The 22466-nt window shown below is 36.0% G+C and overlaps 1 long non-coding RNA gene across 1 annotated transcript; it reads left to right on the forward strand.

The window, feature by feature from the left end:
• The first annotated feature begins 15037 nt into the window (after nt 1–15037).
• LOC129576221 (uncharacterized) lies at nt 15038–19700 on the forward strand. Its single transcript, XR_008688872.1, has 4 exons — nt 15038–18520; nt 18647–18749; nt 18865–18958; nt 19071–19700. It is a non-coding gene; the product is annotated as an uncharacterized LOC129576221 (long non-coding RNA).
• Nucleotides 19701–22466: the final 2766 nt, after the last annotated feature.

Raw genomic sequence — 22466 nt, forward strand, 5'->3', positions numbered from 1 at the left:
ATGCTGGATTTGCGTACATCTTTACTATGCCCCGTAAGTTGTAACATTGTGTGGGCATAGAAGAAAGTTGAATGCAATTCGTATACATGTGAATGTAATAATAGGATTTCGAAAATTGATTTGATTCCTCTTTAGCATATGCAATGAACTTCGAAATGTATGCAATATTCTGAAGCTATAGAGCTACATAGTATGTCGTACAAAAATATGTGTCCATGCGCAAAAAAAAGGAAAATCATTGTTATCTTCATTGTCTTTGTTCATATTTAATGATATTCTCGGTGCGCTGAAGACAAATCGGCGTGTGCAGTGAATGCCATTTGTGAGACGACAAAATCAAAAATGAAAACTGGCAACCAATTGTGATCAAATGCACCATGTATAATTCTTTCGAATGAATTTTATTAAATGCACAGCACAGACACACATATTTCGATAGGAAGTCATGAGAAAAGTTCTTTTTATCATCGCAGTTGATACGGCTGAGAGGCTTTTATATCATTTGCAAGTTAAATCGAAAATGATGGAATTTCATGGAAAACCACGTTGCAGCTGCTTAAGCCATGTGATCATTTTATTTTGATCAGATAATTATCTGCTTCACTGACATTTTAGCACGACGACGATGATGATGAAGATGAAGATGATCACATACAAAACTTGCAAATGCCATAAGGTATAGTAGTTGCGTGCAATCGGTGTGAGGTTGCATGATTATAGTGAATTTTTGCGAAATTCAACATATAATCGTTGAATCTAAAGCAATGAAATGAGAAAATTCCACTTCGATTCAATCCACGTTGATTCCAATTATGCAATGAAAAAGTCATTTATGTATTTACCATTCGATTTCATGAATACATGTTCAATTTATTGTGTGCGACCTTTGTTTTTGTGTTTATTTGTAATTTTTTTCTTTCGTTGCTCTACGTTTGCTCTTTGTTTTCGTTGCGGGGCGAAACCGTTCGTTTTCCGATTGTAAATTCAATTATCCAATCGTTCAATCGGTACAATTATCATTATCATTACGGTGGCGATTCGTGCAATTGGAAATCGATTTCGTTTTCGCTTATTACCAAACGTCGATGTTTGAAACGTGCAATTCAAAGAATGACAATCGCATAAAAACGTCCGTTGGTTATGGCTGTGTTGCCACGTATATCGTGGATAGATAGAGACCATTGGTCGACTTGTTGTTTTCCAACAACATGCAAGCTACACAAATAAATATTGATGGAGCAAATGAAAATCATTTTAAATGAAATGGATAAGTGGTCGGGAGGGGATGATTAAAAAAAGGCCAACTCAAAACAAAAGCAGGCTCATACACAAATGGGCAAAATGGGTATGTATGTGTAACATCAATAGTAAGACAGCTGAATGAAGCGACACATAAGGATTTTGCATGTTTGCATGCATGCATCAGCATCCACAGCGTGCAATAGTCGGCCGTGCACTTGCCATTGATATGGCATTTGTAGTATCGAACAAAGCGAGCCAGCTTACACAACTTGCTCAATCTTCCTCTCATTCGCTCACTCTTACCAACGCCATCGTCGTCATTTGCAACATTTGTGAATTGCAATTTAGCCAGTGCCCATACGATAAAGGGCACCGTAAATTGTGTAGCGATTACTCGAAAGGGACAACATCAGTGCAGGACACAAAAAGCGTTGTAATACCGTATCGATGTGTTATTTGGTTAGTTATCAAAAGACTATGCTATTACACGGTGTGCACTGTGCAATGTATTCTCTCTTTTGCACTCTCGTTGTTTGTGCACTTGCCGGCGTAATTTAATCATCGTTGCTTATCGATTGTTCCCGTGATTCCTGTATTCTCAATGCGATGCTTCGTGTCGGCTGAGGTACTAATGGCAGAAAAATACCATTCACGACGCAATTAATTCCCTATCTTCCTTCTGTCAACTACATTTTTTTCCGCTCATCATTTTCCGCCTCTCTTTTTCCCACTACCATTAATAACATGATTCGATTTGTTTGGTGAAAACAGTGGATGACACACACACACAATTTTACAATCACAGAGCCTTTTTAATCCCATTTGCATCAATAACTCATTTGATACTATTTTTTGATTTGTTTCGATTTTGCAATTAATCGATGCCAACCCATCGATAAAGTTTAAATAAAATATAAAGCGCGCAAAGAGAGTGCAATCGATTCATCTAGAACATTTAAAATGGGACTATCCTACGTGGAATATCGTTATCATACCAAAATGAATACACAAATCTTGACGGAATACCACAGAATCGGTGGCACAGATGAAGGCGCGAATATCAAACACTTAAACATTCGGCCGTAGAAGCGCGAGTTCATGCGAACGCAATGGGTACAATATGGCGAAGAGAAACTCAAATGCACTTGTCCACATGTTTTGAACCATTAGAATTCAGATAGGATTATTTTATGCCGCATTATATGCTCATTGCACACGAAGCCATTTCCTGCACACGGCCGCATATTTTCGCACCATACACATGCCAAAGAGAGAGAGAGAGAGTGGGAGAGGGAGAGAGAATGACATCAATTCAATTAATTCAACTGAAATCAATAATATGTTTACTTGCGTGGCATTAAATTCCATAAGCCTATTAGCCGTCGAAAATAAATTACCATGCATTTGTACAGCGCAAAAAAAAGCCACATAATTTATATAAAAAAGTAACATGCATTGTAATTTCGATTGGTTTGGAACGGAATTGAGTGGCTAGGTTTGAACACTTTGTACCCGCCAAATGGTTATCGAAAACTTTTATTTTGCCGCGTTTTTTTTCTGCATTCTTTTTTCTGGATGAGAAGCGATTTTGCGTCTATAAGTCCCGGAATTCAAGCATCGAACCAGCATAAAATCTCTACGTTTTTTTTTTTGGCAGGCACAAAAATCTTCATTTCCTTTCGATAAGTATCGATAATCCACGATTCCAACTCGTAACATTGAAACTTTCAGCAAATCAAGAGCTCAAACTATTGAGATTGTATTGTTGTCGCAACTTTAACCTTTGTATCATATTACTGTATGTGTATAAAAAAAAAGTAACAACACGTCAAAGTTCCAGTAAGTTTTTCAATGTCTGAAAGGCGTTTCGAAGACGAGAGGGAAAAAAAAGAACCAAAAAAAAGAAAGAAAGATCGAGAGAAAAAAAACAAGAACAACAAATTCATGGGCTTAGAGTTACTTTTCATTTTAACTGATAACAATATCCTGAGCTAAAATACTTTGGCTGATTGAAAAACGAGCCAAATGCATCTTTATCCCTCTTATTGAGTTTTTCTTCCATTTCTTATACCTATCTGATGGCATCATGACGCGTTTTTTTTTTCTTCGTCAAATTCTGTGATGGGGACAAAGGGAAGAAGGCAAAATGTAGAGCCATTTGTGTGAATGGATAAAAAGAGCTTCATTATATCTTCGCAAATAATGTTTTCGAAATTAATTACATCAATTATCAAAATGAAAGACGAAATGAACGAGTATGAGACTTGAAATCAAACAATTGATTTCTTCGGACCGTCGGCGCACCAACTTTACATCGAGGGAATGCACATTGCACACAAACGGTTGGTATGTACAAAAAAACAGGGGAAAAACATAATTTTATTGATTAAATCAGAGATGCAACGAAAGAAATCTATTTCTTTCATAAATGTGAATGGAAAAATGAACTTCCATTCAGGTGATGCGTTCTTTTTTTTTGCTTTTGTTTGACACATTTCACGAGCATGTAGACAAAAGACAAAAAAAAATCGTTAAAAGAACCGGTTGTGAATGTTTAAACGAAAAAATTGATTATTGATATTTAATTATGCAGAGCATATTCATCGAAGGTTTTCGCTCTAGGTATATGCATAGTAATCGGCTGGGACAGAGAGAAAAAATCATAAAGTAATTGAATAAAGATTCCGGTGATCGGCAAAATCCAATGGTAATAGTATTTCGGTGCATCGCGCTGGCATAGGCTTCTCTAGTTATGCAATTAATACCATCATCATTGTCATCATCATATCGACACGGGGGCATATAAATGCCAGTGGAATGCGTATTCAATGGAGATGATGGAGTAAATGAAAAAAAGCACACACACACACACACACACACACACTTTTATTTATACATGCATTGAATGAATGAATGAATAAATGCAATGTAAGGTAATATAATTTTAATTTCATTTTCCCATGGCTTGATAAATTGATTTCTGATCAGCGAAAATTAATTAAAACGTACAAAGCATCCATTAATTCTGGCCAATCAATTTTATTCTGCATTTTGAGCACATTTATGAGCATAAACATTTTCGGGACGATGCATACACACATCGACCGGCAGTCCGACCTAACGAACGAACGGGTGAGCGAGCGAGCGAGCGAGCGAGCGAGTGAGCAACGAATGAACGGTCATAATATATCATAGCATCAAAAGTTATATGTGCATGCAGCTCCTCATCGCACAGATAGATGCATTGGGTGCAAAGGCTGGAAAGAGAGAGGAAGAGAAAGAGAGAGAGAGAGAGAGAGAGAGAGAGGGAGAATTTCATGACAAACCTGTTTCGCTTGTTGATGAATGAAGGGTTAAATGTTGAATGTTGCACTCACTGCTGATATATATTTTGCCACATTAGTAAGCACATTTCATCTATACGTGATGCCCTTTTTTCATCCTTTTTCTGCCTATGTTCATGAACACACTCACACATACACACCAAGCAAACGCCATTCTATCAGCAAAATTTTACTCTTCACATGCTGTTTCCAGAACCAAAATGCCATATGATCCAGACGGAAATAAGAGATTTATCCGAATCAAATAGCCAATTCGCAGCATAGATTCATTCTAAAGCCGAACAGAAACAGCCAACCAATTTCATACAGATTATGATCAATAAATAATTACATATCATGCACACATATCGATATGAATACATATGTTAAGCTCGTTTCAACCAATTATTCCACCCGGAACACATTCAAATCGTCTTTAATTTGAGAACGTTTTTTTTTATTATTCTGAGGCAATTTCTGACGTAACATGAAGCAAAAAAACATTTTAGAATTTATAAATGCGTTCCTAGTTTTTTCCAAATTCAATGGTGTGACAAAAGTCAAATGCAAAAGTAATTGTCTACATAATCGGTGTAAAAAAAAATCTCAGTCAATCATCATTATTTCCATATAAGCGTACAAAAAAGAAGCTGCTATTCCAATTTCGTCCACAAATGTTGCTTGATTGATTTTCGAACTTAATAACGGCTACGGCTGAAATTGAAAGAATCGTTGTCTTCAAAAAGAAAAATTCTCTATAAAAGAATATTTTTTCGCTTCATTTAAGGTAACATTTTTTTTTTTTCATTCGATGTGTGTAGGGGGTATTTTTGTGGTTCAAAGCCTTCCTTTTGCAAGGAAGTGCAATCAATCTTCTTTGTGTCACCGTTCAATTTCCGGCGGAGAAAACAATAACAGAGACTTACGCGAGCAGAATTTCAACAAACAATGAACACTGGCCATAGTCATTGAAAAATGTCGGCTAATAAAAACAATGGGTAAAAGATGATACCTTTAGGTTATATCAAGACATCGAAAGAAGGAAAAAATGATGAAAAATGGGGGAAAAAGAGATGTCCGTCGATGGAACAAGACTTTGCACACAGAAAGGTATTGCGTTTGTGATTTGTGTGATAAAATCACCAACTCAAAGTAGATTGATTGCACCAGCTATTATAATTTAATTGTCTTGCTTATTTCAACCGGTTTGTTGTCAATGACAATCTGGTGAACAATAAATGAGCGTAGAAAAAGAATGAGAATCTCCATGGCTGAAAGGATAACCAAAAAAAAAAAAAACACAATCAAAAATCTCATTCACAATTAGCTAAAGTAATTAAAATATTTGTAAGGATTCTATATTTTATCCGCTTTATTTTGTGCTGCGGTTTGCTTTTTTTCTCTTGGACGCTTAGTAGTAAAAACGATTACGAAAAAGTTTTGAGGAACACACTCACACACCAGAAAAAAGAGACTCGATGATGTCGAGAATGACGACGATGGCGGTGACGATGGCGATGATGATGATGGAAAGAGAGTTGAAATTATTTCTGAATTTGGCGAACACTCGCCATTATATTAGTTTGATATACGAGAATAGTTGACATGCTGAGCGAAATCACTACATCAGTTGAGTAATTAAGAGCGTTTTGACCGATTATATTATAATTCCTTCTTTCGTAGAATTTTCGCGGGTAATTTCGACTTAAAAGCTTTATTTTCATGCAACGCGTCGAGATGAATGGTCAAATATCTATAAATCTGCTATATAGTTAAAATTAAGACACGAAACGCACCAATTTTTATTCTCTTTTTCGATGGTTTATTTGAATTGGATTAAACGTGAATTCAGTAGAGTGACAGTAGTAGAAAAACGTCACGAAACTTGCAAAAATCATACTGATTGTTTCAATTTTTCTAGTTACTTACCTAAAATTAGCACAGTTCAGAGCGTAAAACAAATAATCATATCGAATTGGTTGAAAATAAGACAGCCTCTGAACGGTATAAAAATACAACATTGAACTGTCAAATAATATCGTTTTGATCGAAAGACTTCAACGATAATTAAACCAAACACAATGGATGCATTTTCTTAAAACAAAATAATGACTATGATAAAAATTGAGCGAAAGAAATGACTTAATCATTCTAAAAAGATTACAATTTAATTGTTTTTGGTTGGTTCGAGATCATCTCTTTAAAGATATTTAATTCAGTTGAGTGTGACTTTGCTATCACTCTCCTGTTCGGATTTCATTCGCACGGCCGATATATCGAAACGCAGTTTTGTCCCGTTTCAATTGAAAAAATGGTCGCTCTATTCATCGTCGTCTATTTCCATTGGATGCGCATCAAATTCCGATGTGTCCTGTAAAAACAAAACATTGTAGATATTTGACAAAGGGATATTGCAACTTTTTTGACCAGAAACAACGCCATCTAACGTCATGTTCGTAAATTATTTTACTGTACATTTAGATGGTAGAGCTTGAACAAAAGTTCGACGCTATGCCATAAACTTGGAAAGAGCTTGATTAACTTGATGAAATACATATATTTTATGGTCGTTGCAATACCCCTATGATATTAGATCGCTGATTTTGATTGATTCTCAATAAAGAAATTTATCGAAACGAATTCTCACCTCTGTGCTCGTACCGGCAATTGCAGGCATATCGACATCTCCAACTCTAGATTCATCCTTCTTTACTTCTTTCGTTCTTTGCTCGTTTTGAGGACGAGTTGAGTTATATTTGTGTGAAGAACAGCAGCTATAGCACTTTTTATGTTCAGTCCGAACAAAGTTTTTTTATTTCAAAATCTCCCGAATAAAATTGGTATTACTATGAAAAATTATAATAAAAGTTAATAAAAGCATGAGCTGTAACGATTACATTATAAATTTGATCAATACATCGAATTTTCTAATGTAAAAAAATTTGTTCGGGCCGAACATCGAACAAAATGAATGTCGAACGAACGAACGAACAAAACCTTTTTTTTAAAACCATGTCGAACGAACGAACAAGCGTTCGAAAGTTTTCGATACAAGAAAATGGAGGAAAATTTCCAATACGTTGCGTTTACTATGCTGCTTAGCTCGAAATTAATTGAGTTTTGATTGAAATGACTGTATAGGAATTTCGTTTGATATTTTATATTATTTTTTAGTGTTTCGAAAATGATCGAGCAGTACGTATGAAGTGAATCTGCCTAAAAATTTATTCAAAGTGTGTAACACTCATGTCATACTGTAGCGAAACCAAGACACAGCCACACAAACACACTCAACACAAAAGAAATGAGTCGAAATGATTTTTGCCGGACACAAAATTTGCTTACGTTGCAACGCTGTGAAGCACAATGTTATTATATTCGACAGATCCAAAACCTTTCAGAGTTCTGTTTGTCCCTATCGGAAGTTCACTAACGTTTGAAATGCCATTTTTGACAAATACCATTTCCAATATTTGGGTAAACCTTGTGACGCAATCATTTAATCAAATTTCCAAACTCTACCGTATAGATGCCGCTAGAGCATCATTTGCTGAATATCTTCCATTTACGATTCATGTTGTTGTTACGTTGTTATTATCAGTATCTTTGTGTTGCATTTTTTGTGTGCGACATTTCATTCGTATTCCCACATTGCATCACTTCTATACGTGTATGCCGCCGAAGGGATGTATACCGTCCGTTAGTTGCTAAAACCAAAAAAAAAATAAATAAATATGTCAGAATAAATTTGTTACTATGCCATTGAAAATATGAAAGTTGGTTTGATGAAAAATAAACAAAAAAAAATTATTCCAGCTGAGACTCGCTATGTTTGACTCTAAGGGGATTTATCTCTTCGCGAATGCTGCGAATGCATTCACATTTCAGAACAAAAATTCGAATGTTTGCGAATGCGACGAATGCGGCTATGACAGCGAACTTGTGACTGCATAATTCATTCGTTCATTCGTGTTTGTGCATGCATTCGCAACGCTGCCGTATGATTTCTATGTAAACATTCGCACTCGCATTCGTGAGAACGTTCGAGAACAGCGAAATACGACTGCTATACGAATGCGAGTGCGAATGTTTACATAGAAATCATATGGCAGCGTTGTGAATGCATGGCACTGAGCGCGAATTTGTGAATAAAAATTCGAATGCCAAACCGACATGGAAGCCCCTAGGTTTGACTTATAACCACAAGGCGGTTGAGAGAATACGACTTCAGATTGTATTTATTCGTTTGTGCGTACCATAGGGAAAGTGCCACAATACATTTCAAATGTAAGTCATTTGACACATAGCAGTCAATGCCATCTCAATTCCAACTCATTGAATCATTGTATTTTTCGGCAAATTTTTTCAAACGTGTATGGCTTGAGTTGAATATAATCAACTTTACGACGACGCTAACAGCTTCTCTGTGGGCCGGTAATACGTGTTAGCCAAAACGTATTGATGTTTCGCAATGGATACTCGATGCATTTGCCAAAATACTATGATTTTTGCACTCTCTTCTACGATGTGCAGAGAAGCTGCTAGTGTCACCGTAAAGTTGATTATATTCAACTTAAGCCACACACGATTGAAAAAGGTTACTCGAAATATTCGATGATTCAATAAGTTGGTTTAGAGATGTCATTGGCTGTCTTCTGGTATTCCGGCAATATATTTATGGTGCGTACAATCGTCGCCTAGCGAATTATAAGGCACTGGCCGAAATGAAAAACGTTATCGACGACGATTGTACGCACAAAAAAAAATAAATACAATTTGAAGTCGTATCCTCTCAACCGCCTTGCGAAACCGTCGGTGGCCATTTTGAGCGTTCATCTCAAGCCTGTCTCCGACGGGAAGAGTGAACAATGCTACGGCATATCATACGTTACTGTCCGTCAGTAGAGTGAATATTCTTTTTTTTTTAAACAGCAAAAACGATATCAAAATAGGCAAATTAAATTGAAATAAAATTGTAATAGAAAAAGAGTAAGGATTGATGCATCGGAAGTGTGAGAGGAAATAAATGAAGTGCTAGACTGTGATAATGATGAATTTGGAGAAGAAGAAGAAAAAAATGAATAGTGTGGTACATTGGAGAACACATGTGGCTGTCGTATGTTTTCACCCGCGTTCAACGCTGCACATCTCTCAGTAACGCGCATGAACTTTGCGATGTGTGACACGAGCGTACCAATATGGGCAAGAGATGTTACGTTGAGCATGGCGAAGATACCAGCATGTTGAAGACAAGTGTAGCATTGTCTTTCGATGCACTTGAATTTTTTTTCTGTTTTACTTTAGTCAGAAGATTGTGTACTGGAGTCGCTTCTTTTCATGTGGAGGAAATTTTTTAAAATGTAAAAGGCATGAAGTACAATGTGAATCAGCTGCCGTGACAATAACATAGAACACATCAATATTATTAACCTCCAATCTGATTCAACGTGCTATAAATTATTGACAATATATTTTATACGTATGAAAATACATCGACACGCTCTTTCCTTCCGCTTTTTCTTTCTTTTTTTCTCTGTTATTTTTTTTTTTTGCAAGTTCATCGCCTCAGAAGCTCATCAAATGTTACTTTGTCTATAAATTCTTGCCTGGCAAAGCAATTACTTGATTTGCAACACCGTTTCAATTGTCAAAGTAACTTTTCTAAAGGAAAAAAAAGGAATTTTATTTTTAGTCCAATGGAAATTGTGTTAGATGTCACTAATGTTTCCTTGAATTCGCATTGACCTGAAAAAAGAAACGGGAATAGGAAGAAGAAAAAGTATTGAGCAACGAAAAAGAAAAGTCTGTGCAACGACGTTGACACTCAGTTAGTTTTGCATGGACTTTTGCTACCGTAAAAGTGCCACACATCGAAAGCACAAACACGATGGCCAAACGACATCAGCAGCCAGCAATCAAACGCACAGATACGCCGTTGCTGTTCAAAGTGTTTGGATCGAAATAGTATTACTTCTCTAACATCGCATCCGACTCTTAATGCACAACGTTCTCTCGAATCTGTTGGTCGTTGGCGGCCGAGGCAATGCTCTACTCTCACAACATTTCTCTGTCCATGTTGCCACTTTAATCGCTGTGTACGCGTGTGAGAGTGTGTGTGTGTGTGTGTGTGTGCCCTCGATGAACATCCAGCCGCCAACCAGTACACAGATACCTCAACCATTGTGAGACCATAATAAAAGCACATAAAATAGATATATTATAAATTATAATTGAGAATAGCGTGCACAAGCGGAAAATGCACTAGTCCATGAAATTGGGAAAATTGTTCAATAAAATCTGTTTTTCAATTCAATTCTATTCCAAGACTTAAACGAACGGCGAAAGAGTGCGGAAACAGAAAAAAAAAACAATGGATTCGTATGTGCGAGATAGAAAGGGAATGAAGAGAGGAGAAGGGTGAATGGTGAGCGTGAAAATCACATAATGTATAAGCACGGGACAGACACGCCGATGATGTGCATGCAAAAATCGAGAATTATCGCGAAACGACCGAAGAACGAACCGGTGGAAAGCGAAAAGGAAACGAACACAGAGAAAGTAAATGCGAACGAGCGAAAAATTTCCATAGTGCATGAAAGTAACGTCCTACGTTTAAATAAGACCGTTGGTAAATGCATTACGTTGCATATATCATTTTGAAAACTGAGGCGCGAAATGCGACGTGTATCCACACCGAACACGAACAGATGCAAGAAACATTGACAGATATAGTGACAATTACATCATGCCATCCCCCAGTTCCATGGTTTCCATTGTTCCCGTTACACACTCCTGCTACTGCTGCTGGTGATGCTGGTGGTGGTGGTGGTGGCATCGTCATACTCAACCAAACCAACTATTCGCCAGTTGGTGTTTGTCTCAGCACTGTGTATTAATACTCGACAGCTTGCCGCAGCGCCTTCCGCTTCGAAAAGAGTTTCTTCTTTTCCCAACACAGGCGGCGGATAATGAACAAGCAAAGATTAATTTTTTGTGTGCTCTGCACACATTTCGCTATGTTGCACACTCACAGCATGTACAAATAATTCCGATTCCGAAAATGTTTGCCACTTTTTCCGTGTATCCTTTCTTTTTCGCACTCTCACTCACAATATTCCCCGCTCTACCTCTCTCTCTCTCTCTCTCTCTCTCTTTTCACGCTCCCTCTCTCTTCCCGTTTCGGTTAAGTATCTGAATGAAATTTATTGGCCAAAATGCTCACACCGACACATCACACAAAACTATTTGAGTAAACCAAATGAGCATTGAATACAATCTTATCAAATTGATGGAAAAGAAAAGATAAATGTTCAAACTGCTGACTGAAATTCCACTTGCACGTAGTCATCTTCGCTTACTAGCTCACTCGCGAGTAATAATCTTTTCACAAAGTTTTTTTTTTTTTTGCACATAAATAATTGTTAGAAAAGTGTAAGCGCGCGACCGATCTTGAATCGGAAAAGAAATGACGCATCGATGAAGTTCGAACTCGAAATGATCTTCTCAAATGTAGCAAACGGAAGAAAGAGAGAGAAAGTCGTTTGGAAAAAATTTATCATCTTAAAATCGAAAAGAAAAATAGCCATCGAATATTCTTCGTTTGCAGTTTGATGTTTGAGAGCACTTTTTCCTTTCTTTCTCCTTTTTAATTACGAATATGAAGCGAGAGAGGCAAGGAGAAATAGGGAAAAGAAAACCAAAAATCCGCATGGAAATTTATTGTGTTTTCCCTTCAATAACTTTCAAAGTTGAAGACGGTGCAAATTGGTTGCCAAATTTCAAAGAAAAAAGTGTTGTTAAACTTTCGCATCGGTTTAGAAAAACTTTTTCGCTTACCATCGAAACTTCTGCGTGCATTGGAAATTTGGATGAAAACGAAAATGACAACAAATTCACAATTTCAGTGAGTATTAAATGAAAATTCGTCTACGCACAACTTGAACGTCTTTTTTGTGTTGTTGTTCAATGCGGATGTGAGTAATTTAGGAGGAGAAAAAAAATCAATAAAAAAAGAGAAGTGATTGATATAAACAAAGTGAACGATATCGAAAAGTCAACGATTTGAGATAATTGGGCAAATTTTTAAGGGAACATTCAACCAATTAGAATATTTTGATGGAAAAATATAGGCTGCATAATAATTGCAGCTGACCAAAAAACAATAATTAAATCGAGTATTTTGAAATCTAACCCGTGTCTATGTAGTCCATTCGCGCGCCAAAGAATGACTCACATGGGAGCAAGTGTTTCGAAACACCATCATTGCCACAGATTCTTCGGGTAGTATGCATTGGTTGTGCACTGTGCAGCATGTGCTAATCTTCGGCGAACGAACAGAAAATCCACTAGTAATTATTGGATTATCCAAGTGGATATTGAGTTGAAGTTTCACATTTTCTTCTCTCTGCGTTTTTTTTTTCTTCGCCCTTTTCAATAGGCATCGATTCGATGCTTTTGTCCATTTTTCTTTTATTTCAACTTCGATAGTGAAGAATTCCAGTGAACAGAATTCGGTATTGTGTGTTCACTATCCCCACGTAAAAATTCGTTTAAATTCGAAATAAATAAGTATTTATAATCCAAAATGAAATGACTTTGGTGAGCAATTTACCGTTTCTCACACTCGAAAGATAGCTTCGTGGAATCATTCACTCTCTCCTTCTATCTACGAACATTAATTTTGCTTAATCTATTCGGTAGCGTAACACATTTTCGACGGATTCTTCCCGTTGAAATTCACCATTTCACACATTTCACACTTAATTACGAGGCATGCAAAATTAAGTTTGGTAGTAAGAGACACGGTGTCACTGTCGTTGCTGCATGAACGGTATGAGAAAGCAAACGAAAAATATGTATGGGTACGATTGAAGATAGAGCTTCTTCTTTTTCATCACGTACCCAGTTAAGGATGAGACTCTATACATAATGGAATGTTTTGCGTTTTTCTACTCTATTTTCCGACGCGAATAGTTTGGTTCGATGTGTTGTTGGCACAGTTTCAGACAATCAAAATGTAAACAGTTGTGAACAACTTCGACCAGACGCCTACTTATTAGTTTTATGCACGGTTTATCCTAGCACAATTTCTATGTTCTGATTCCGTTCAGAAAACGTGTTTTTATGGCTATAGGTCAGAAATAATCAGAATTTTGAGACAGGTTTTCAAATACAGGTGATCTGCGATTGTTTCAACCATTTTCATGCTATGTTAGTCCTTATAGTTTCAACCAATTTGTATGGAAGGTTTCCATTACCAAAAATCGAAACTCACCTGTATATTCCACGAAAATTTCAAATCCCGAAATTGCCAGAAAAATATTTAAGCGATTAATTCAAGTCAGGAATGCGCTGTACGTTAGTATTTAGATTTGTTTGGAACTAGATGGACGGTGTTACTCCCAGGTTAATCTACTGAGAGTTCGCAATGTCAGTGTGGAAGTAAGAGTGTTCAAGTGTTGTGTATTTCTGCTTCACTTGTTATTCACCTTAAGTTATTTAGATGGTGTCAGCGCTCATTAATCATTTGATGAATTCAATGCGAATGGGATATTGGATCGTGTGTATACAGACGAGGAATTGCCTATAGAACTTGATCTGGTGAGTTTGTGGATCAAACAAATAAATTTTGAATGAATTCTTTAATAATTCAAATGGAACTTTCGATATTTAGTTGAAAAATTTACCATTACAATCGTTCCTGTTGGATAAGCGATTTTTTCTATTCTGAAAAGCGTAAAAAGACGAAATGAAAGACAACATTTTAACTACTTGAGCTTGTTGCGATGACCATTTGGTGAACAATTTTATTCTCAAATTTCTGCAATTTATCGAAATCTGTACATAAATTCTACGAAAAAAATGGTTTGATAAAATTATAATGTAAAATCTTCTCCATCAAACGTACAATCTCATTTCCAAAATATGTCTCATTGAAGCGTTGACGGTTCATGACCCATATGAGTCAAAAATTTTCCCAAAGGTAAACCGCCAGCCAATAAACCGCCGAGAATTTTACCGACATCACTTTTGCCACCAGACGATACGCCAACAGAAGATCCGCCACCAACAGTAGCTTCAGCAGTCTCAGCAGCTGGAACAGCGCAAACGACAGCTACAAACAACAAAAGTGTGAAGACTACAATGAATTTCATTGTGATTTGTTTTTTTTTCTAGTTTCTTTAAACTGATTGCTCCAAACGTAATTGACTTCAGATTGAATTGCCTTTTATACTAAATCCAAATCCATTAAACAAACAAAACTCTTTGACGTTTCTAGCAACATAAACAAACACTTTGTGTACCAAGTGGTATTTATTTAAACAAATGTTTTGATGAATCTGCCAGATGCCTTAAGTTACTTGATCATTCTGCGTGTAAGTTCCGCGTTGCGCAATGCGCGTAATACATACACGTGTCAAAACAGTTATTGAAGATATGAAAATCAACGAAAAATAACCACAAACCGAGCGAGTAAAAGTATTGCATTCGTGAAGTGAGCGTGTTTACGTTCGTGCTCGGTCTTTGAACGATTGTCATTTTGCAATTTGCAAATTGAAAGTAATGTTATTGTTGATATTGTGCCACATGGGCGGGAAAGTACGTAAAAAACTATAGTCTTGTATACAATGTGCAGTGCATAGGAACCAGAATGTTTGTCATATTTTCAATACTAGTCATATGTCATGCGCAATATGAAATTTATGAATTGCGTAAAATAATAAAATGTGTGGAAACAATCGATTCATTATTTATTAAAAAAATACATTGGAGACAGATTCATCAAAATATTTGTTTTAACAAATGCCATTCGGTACACAAAGTGTGTGTGTGTGTTTGTGTTCCTAGAAACGTCAAAGGAATTTATATGTTTATTAGTTTTAGATTAAGCATAGAAAGAAGACTGTCCACTTTTGATGATCATAGCTGCCGTAAACGCTACTCCCGTACTGGTTGGTGGATTGGTTGGAAATGTGTCGGTTGTTTATCACTTTCTTGGTGCCTGTTGTTGGTGGATTCACAAACCAATTGCTTTCAGATTAATTTTGAAAATGAGATTGTACGTTTGACGGAGACAATTTAGAATAATCTATTGGACCGTTTTCTGTGTAAATTTCAGTAAGTTGCATCAATTTGAGAAATGAATTGTTCTCCAAGTGGTCTTCACAACCAGTTCAAGTACTTAAAATGTTGCCTTTCATTTCGTCTTTTTACGCTTTTCAAAATGGAAAAATTCACCTAGGTAACAGGCTGAACGATTGTAATGGTAAATTTATCAAATAAATCATGTCGTTGTAGGTATCGAAAAGCCCATTCGAACTATTGATAGAACGGGAAAACCGGTATGAGAACCAATTTAACTACCAAAGAATTGGCACAGGTGAAAACAAGAGGTAGACTTATGAAAACTGATTTAATAACTAAGGCGGACAAAGCTTTGAGCAAGTTAAAACTTTTATTTTTTTCTGCGTATCGATTTTGAGTTTAATCCATGAAAGAAAGTTTACGAAATGAAACACAAACATATTATGTCGCATAGTAGAAAGATAACTTCTGAGAAAAATATAGCATAAATACAAACTTCATAGATACCTAAGAAGAACAATAAAGCGGCACCTGGAGACTGATTGGAGAAATAGAGAATCATGCAAATAGTTTGCTGTAACAAGTACGCGTCTGTGTTAGTTCAAACGTTGAAAGTATGGCACAATGCACTTTGCCCCCTTAGGTGGCGTTGTATTGTTTACTATTTTCATGATCAGAAAGGCTGGAATGTTTATCATTTGTACAGGCTGTTTTTATTAACATATTTAGGCGAAACAATGGATTATCCAAATTACGTTTTATTGTATAATAATTGTAATTGTAATTGTATTATCGTATACTAAGCAGTACGTATCAACGTGTATGATTCGTATCGAAAACCAACTTAAAATATTTGCAGAACTAAGCAATAAAAAATTGTAGTCGATCAAATCCATAACTCTTGTTTAATTGATTTTTGGCATCAATTTCTCCTTTCTTTTATTCGTTTGAATGGAATTTTACCGATACCGATATGACTTAGTTGATGAATTCACCATTATAGACACATAATCTATGTGATAGCTTAGCGAATTTTTAACAAAAAAGATGTGTTCTGAAAAAAGATGAAATGAAAGACAATACGTTTTAGCTGCTTGTTGTGAAGGCTGACAATTTAATACTCAAATTACTGCAATTTATAAAAATTCTGTGTGTACATATATGCAACAAAAATTGGTGTCTCGATGAAATATTTTATATTTTCTCCTTTAACTGTACAATCTCACTCGCAAAATATGTCACAAATCAATTGCTTCCACTTCCTTTGGAACTTTCTACATGTCCACCAGTACATGGTCTAATGCCAACCTTAGGCACATTATGAAGCCAAGCTCTTTGATCGTTCGATGCAGGAGCAGCGTAAACGGCAGCTACAATCAACAAAATTGCGAAAAATATGATGAATTTCATCGTGATTTGAATTGGTTTTTTTTTTATTGTTTCTTCAAACTGATCGTTTCAAAGGACGTGGAAAATTTGGTAGTTGTGCCACAGATTCAACTGCCTTTTATACTAAATCGGAAGCCATTGAACAAACAAAAGTATTTGTTGTCGTTTCTAGCAGCACAAACACACACCTCACACACCAATTGGTTATTAATTTAAACAAATGTTTTGATACCGAATCGGATGTTTTTAGAAATGTTATCATTTTTCGCGGTACGTAAATCCCGAGATACGTAATGCGTATAATATTTACATATGTAGAAGCTGTTATTGAAAATCGGAAGAATAACCTACCTCCTAGGTTTAGTACCGTATTTCTTTTTTTTTATAGAATATGCACATTCCAAGAACCATGGTTCGTCACTACTTACACATGTGAGAAAGCTCTTGGCATTGAGTACAGAATATACTAGACAGCTTTAGAAGATTTTCTCATATGTGACAATATCTACAACGAAAGAACCGTTCCTGATTTTTTTTTTAAACCATACTCAAAAGACGTATTTCTTCTAAATAATATTTTAGTTTAAAAAAAGAGAAAATCATGACAAGAAAAATGGTAAAATGTTGGCTGCAGAGTCCAAAGCATTGTTATTGATTTCAAATTGATTTCAGCGTCATTTGAACAACATATGAAAATGAAAACTGATAATTTAACTTCAAGACACTCACGAATATAGATTGATTACCTTTTTTTAGATGAAAATTGCAAACCACACAGATCCCCATATTACATTATGTAATTGGCCGTACGGCCGTTAAATGTATATTGCCTTTTTACCAATAAATAGTAAGGAATAAAGAATAAAGAACATTGTTTAAAAAATGCTTCTACAAATTATGAGCATAAAAAATAGAGACAAGCCAGTCTGTCATTCATTGAATAAACTTTTCTAATGAAATTCAAGGTCATTTAATATGATACCGATGAAAAAAAGTACGCTGTTAAGAACGATTGCGTAGATTAAGGGTACGTAAAAATCAGAATATTTGTCATATTCCAAAAATTTCTTCAATATGTGTAAATATTATGAAATTTGGAATTTATGAATCGTACCATAATAAAAAACAACGTCAGATTCAATATTAAATATATAGAATGGAAGCAGATTTATCAAAACAATTGTTTAAACAAATACCATTTCGTACACAAAGTGTGTGTTTGTGTTGCTAGATACGTCAGAGGATTTTTTGTTTCATCCATGGCTCTAAATTTGATGTAAAAAGGTAATTGAATCTAAGGCACAACCACCAGATTGTCAACATTTTTTGAATCAATAAGTTTGAAGAAATCGAACACGACGATATTCGTTGTAGTATCGCAGTGTAATTGATTGTAATAGATATTCTCGCTGATCCAGGATTGATTGGTGATGCTTTATATGGAGTTGTGGCTTTAAAGTCCATATAAAAAAAAACTCTAGGTTTTACATTTATTTTCACTCAATTTGGCCGGTCAAGATTTTTCTAACCGATTCAATTTTGATTTGAATTATTTTGTGTGTGTTTCTAATCGGTTTGTGTTTTTTCTTCTTCTTTTTTCTCTGTAGTGTCATCTTACCGCACAGCTGCTGCTAAAATCATCGCCGTCGTCAAATGACTGTACCACCGAAGTGATGTTGATTTTTCACAACAGAAGCGATACAATATCGTGTAAGTATTGCTATTTAATCTTAGAATTTGACTGGTGGTGTTATATATTTCAGGTTGATTGTGTATGTTTCTTCTAATCTATTCGTTTTTTTATTTTCTCTCCTTTTTCGTGTAGTTGCTGCATCAGTCGTAAATTGAAGTGGTGGAATAGTGGACAAGAGTGTGATAAATTTCGCTGTTGTGCCAACTATGCAACAAATGCATAAAATGTAAGTACCTTCAAATTAATTTCAATCGATTTTTTTCTATTCGTTTTTGGCTGTGTTGTTTGGCGGTATAATTAATTTTGCTTTTTTTTCATTTTCTTTCTTGGATCAACAGAAGTATAACTGTTTCGCTCGTCCGAAATGACAACGATAACGACGATAACTCTGGCTGCCTCATTACTATATCGATGGATGGATGGATGGAAGCAACAAAAACAACATTCGAATGTCGCAGATGAACATCATCATCATCATCATCATCATTGTAAGAGTGATAACAACAATAACAACAGTTGAAGCAGTTCCAGTAACCAGCGGCTGTAGCAGTTGGAACAGCAGCAGCAGCAGCAGTAGCAACAACATTGATTATTAGCTTTTAATTCAAAAAATATATAATTAGATTTTAAGAATAGTTGTATTCTACGGAGTTTCATGGCCAGCTTGAATAGTTGTACTATTCTTGCAGCACAGGACTCATTATTATTCGCGTGTTCCATTTTTGAGAGTATGTTTTTGAATTACTTGATACATTCAGAGGTCTAACTTCAGAATAGTTTTTACTTTTGGACATTTTCGCAAATACATGCGTGCATTATGCACAAGCTTGCCTTCTTTGTCAATTTTTACAGTTGAGTTCACGAACTTACGTAAGTACGCACGAAGAAAGAAAGCTGAATCTATGTTAATTCAACGGGTATAAATAAAAAAGAATTTCATTCGATTCTGTTATATTTGCGCAAAAATAACGTGTCCGAAAAAATTATTTAAGCTTCGTTTAAAAGATTCTACGTTTCTCTCTTACAATTTTTTCCCGTCTGAAATTCCAGCAGAAGCAAACAAAGCGACGATAAATAAAAGGAGCGGAATCATAAAAATGTGGCGAGAGAGCATGATGATGAACAACAACATTCATAAAACACTCGGAATGAATGACTGAAATTTGTATATTTTATTGAATCACAACATGTGCTAGCGAACCTATAGCAAGTAATAAGCTGTTGCGCAGGTCTTCGTTGGATGCCCTCTCTCAATTGCTCATTGGTTGCATTTAACACACACTGGATGGTGAGATGGTCTCTGGGAATGTATCGAATGCACAATTCTCTGGTGTGCACTCCAATGTGTGTGTGTGTGTGTGTTTGCAGTTTTGTCCCCAGTGCCTGGAATCACGTCTCCGTCGTTGATCTTCCAAGGCATTTTGAACCTAATCAATTTGCCGTTACTAAAAGTGCGACCCCGTCTTGCCGACCACAATCAGAATCAATCATTTGCGCGATTTTCTAGCCTTTATTTTTTGTGGATAAATAAACGCTCCAATTACATTACATTGAACTGTATAAATTGAACGCATGACATTTGTTGCCTTATCTTTATTTACGACTTTTTTTTTTGCTTGAATAAATAAATTCAAAAATTCAAATCAAAACTGACGCATTTCAATGGATTCATTTTAAAGAGTTCAAAAAGGTGGAACCAATACCAAAAATATGATGTTAAATAAACATTAGATGGAAATAGAACGATATTCAAATCCACCAAAGAAAAAAAAAATCAGGAAATTGTTACATTCATCTCCTTCAATCGGATCATTTCAATTTTTTTTATATGCATGGCTATTGAGTCGTCAGTTAAATTGAAGATCAAAACATTTAATATCTCATCGATGCTTATCTCTTGTGATTTTGTCTTCAATCTTGGCAAACAGACAGTCGAATTCAAATACAAATATTTGATGTGTATGGCATTCGGTGGCGGAAGCAGTTCGTCAAATGATTTCGATTACAGTGAAATATATTGACAGGACACCCTAGCCGGGAATGCATATCAACACACATTCACACAAATGCGCGTACACACAGATACAACACATCCAAAGTGTATTGGAAAAGGGGACACATTTTGAGCTCAGATGAGCGGGTGCGTTCGATGGAATGCGGAAAGACAGCCGATTGATTCATATACTATATCCTATGTGTGGATGTATGTATATGCCTTGAAACGGTGTATTCATCAGAAACGGCCAAATAATCGGAACCGTTGGTAACATGTCACATTCGATGCGATGTTTTTTTTTATATTGCTGTTCGATTAGTGTGAAAGTGCATTTGATTCGAATCTAATGTAACTCGGTTCATTGAAAGTTAAAATAAATTTTTATTTCAATCCGGCTACGAATTGCAATCGACAGCAGTGTTTCGCCAGCAGAGTCACTGTGCTGCATTCAACTTGCTTTGAAAATTCTCCGAATTCGCTGAGCTCTAAGATAGTGTATATACATTCAGTGCACAGTCGATTCGATTGAGCTTTTTCGAGCTGGCGAAATGCACGTTCAACGCAGAGGCTTACGGGGCCCAATCCACACCGAGGCACGTATACTATGTACGGCTGCTAAACGACAGAGATAGAGAATGTGTGGAATACAGGCACGAGTGCCACAAGCATTTGTTACAAATATTTTCCTACTTTGTGGCACATAGTCGCTAAGGGAGTGAGAGAGCAAGAGAGTCGCAACACAACAGCAGCATCATTGGCTGAGGCAATGTGCACACTCAAAGTGAAAGCAACAGCCGTTGGAAAAAGCCAAACCGATGGCAAATATAAACGGATCGCACATGACGGCCAAATTCACACACAGTGCATTTTAACGACAGAAGGTGCGAGCCACCTCAGTATTACGCGAAGATCGAACGTGAACAGACGCATCAACATATAATCAACATTCATCACACTATTTTCACTCTTTTTTTTTGGCAGAATATTTATTCACACAAACAACCGAATCACACGAAAATTTTCAATTCGAAGCACGACACTCTCAACCGCTCAACAAACACGGCAAATCCAATTGCCAATCCAACAGCAAACATTTGTTTGTTTACGTTTCGATCAACGAAACAAACGCGACGGAAAAAAATCTGCACTTGACACAAGTTTTCAAAAATTTCACTTCAACAAACCGAAATCATTTGACGATCTACAGCACAAGTTCATCTTTTGCTTTCAGAACTTTTTCGTTTGTTACGGAAAATCTGTTGTTTTTCATTTGAATTTTGCGGTGAGCAGAATTTCTAACGATTCTATGTTTGAAATGAAATTATATCACATCATTTGAAATTCAAACGAATTCAACGCAAAGAAGACAATTTTGACAAATGGTCAAATTTTACTTATCGATGGTCTATTAAAAGCCTACTCTTTGTTAATCAGCTGAAAATCTCTTCATTTTTTTTTTTGGGGTAATTTCATAATTCTATACACACACGCGCACGAGATTTATCCAATTCAACTTGCACATAAAAATTGAGCGCCATTCAAATGAAACTACGAGAAAAAGACTCACTCCAAAGAAACAAACTCCAAAAGAGACGAACACTTGAGCGAAAGCGCACCATTTGACTTTAACGACACTTTGTAACTTTTGAATTGATCAAATTGAACGTTGTTGAAAAATAAATTCGAATAAATAAAAGTGGTGATAGAAAATCATTCGCCTCCATAGGAAAGAAAAAAA

The sequence above is a fragment of the Sitodiplosis mosellana genome, unplaced genomic scaffold, assembly GCF_009176505.1.
Source record: "Sitodiplosis mosellana isolate CC-2019 unplaced genomic scaffold, AAFC_SMos_1.0 Smas_scaffold_6181, whole genome shotgun sequence".
NCBI classification, from domain to species: domain Eukaryota; kingdom Metazoa; phylum Arthropoda; class Insecta; order Diptera; family Cecidomyiidae; genus Sitodiplosis; species Sitodiplosis mosellana.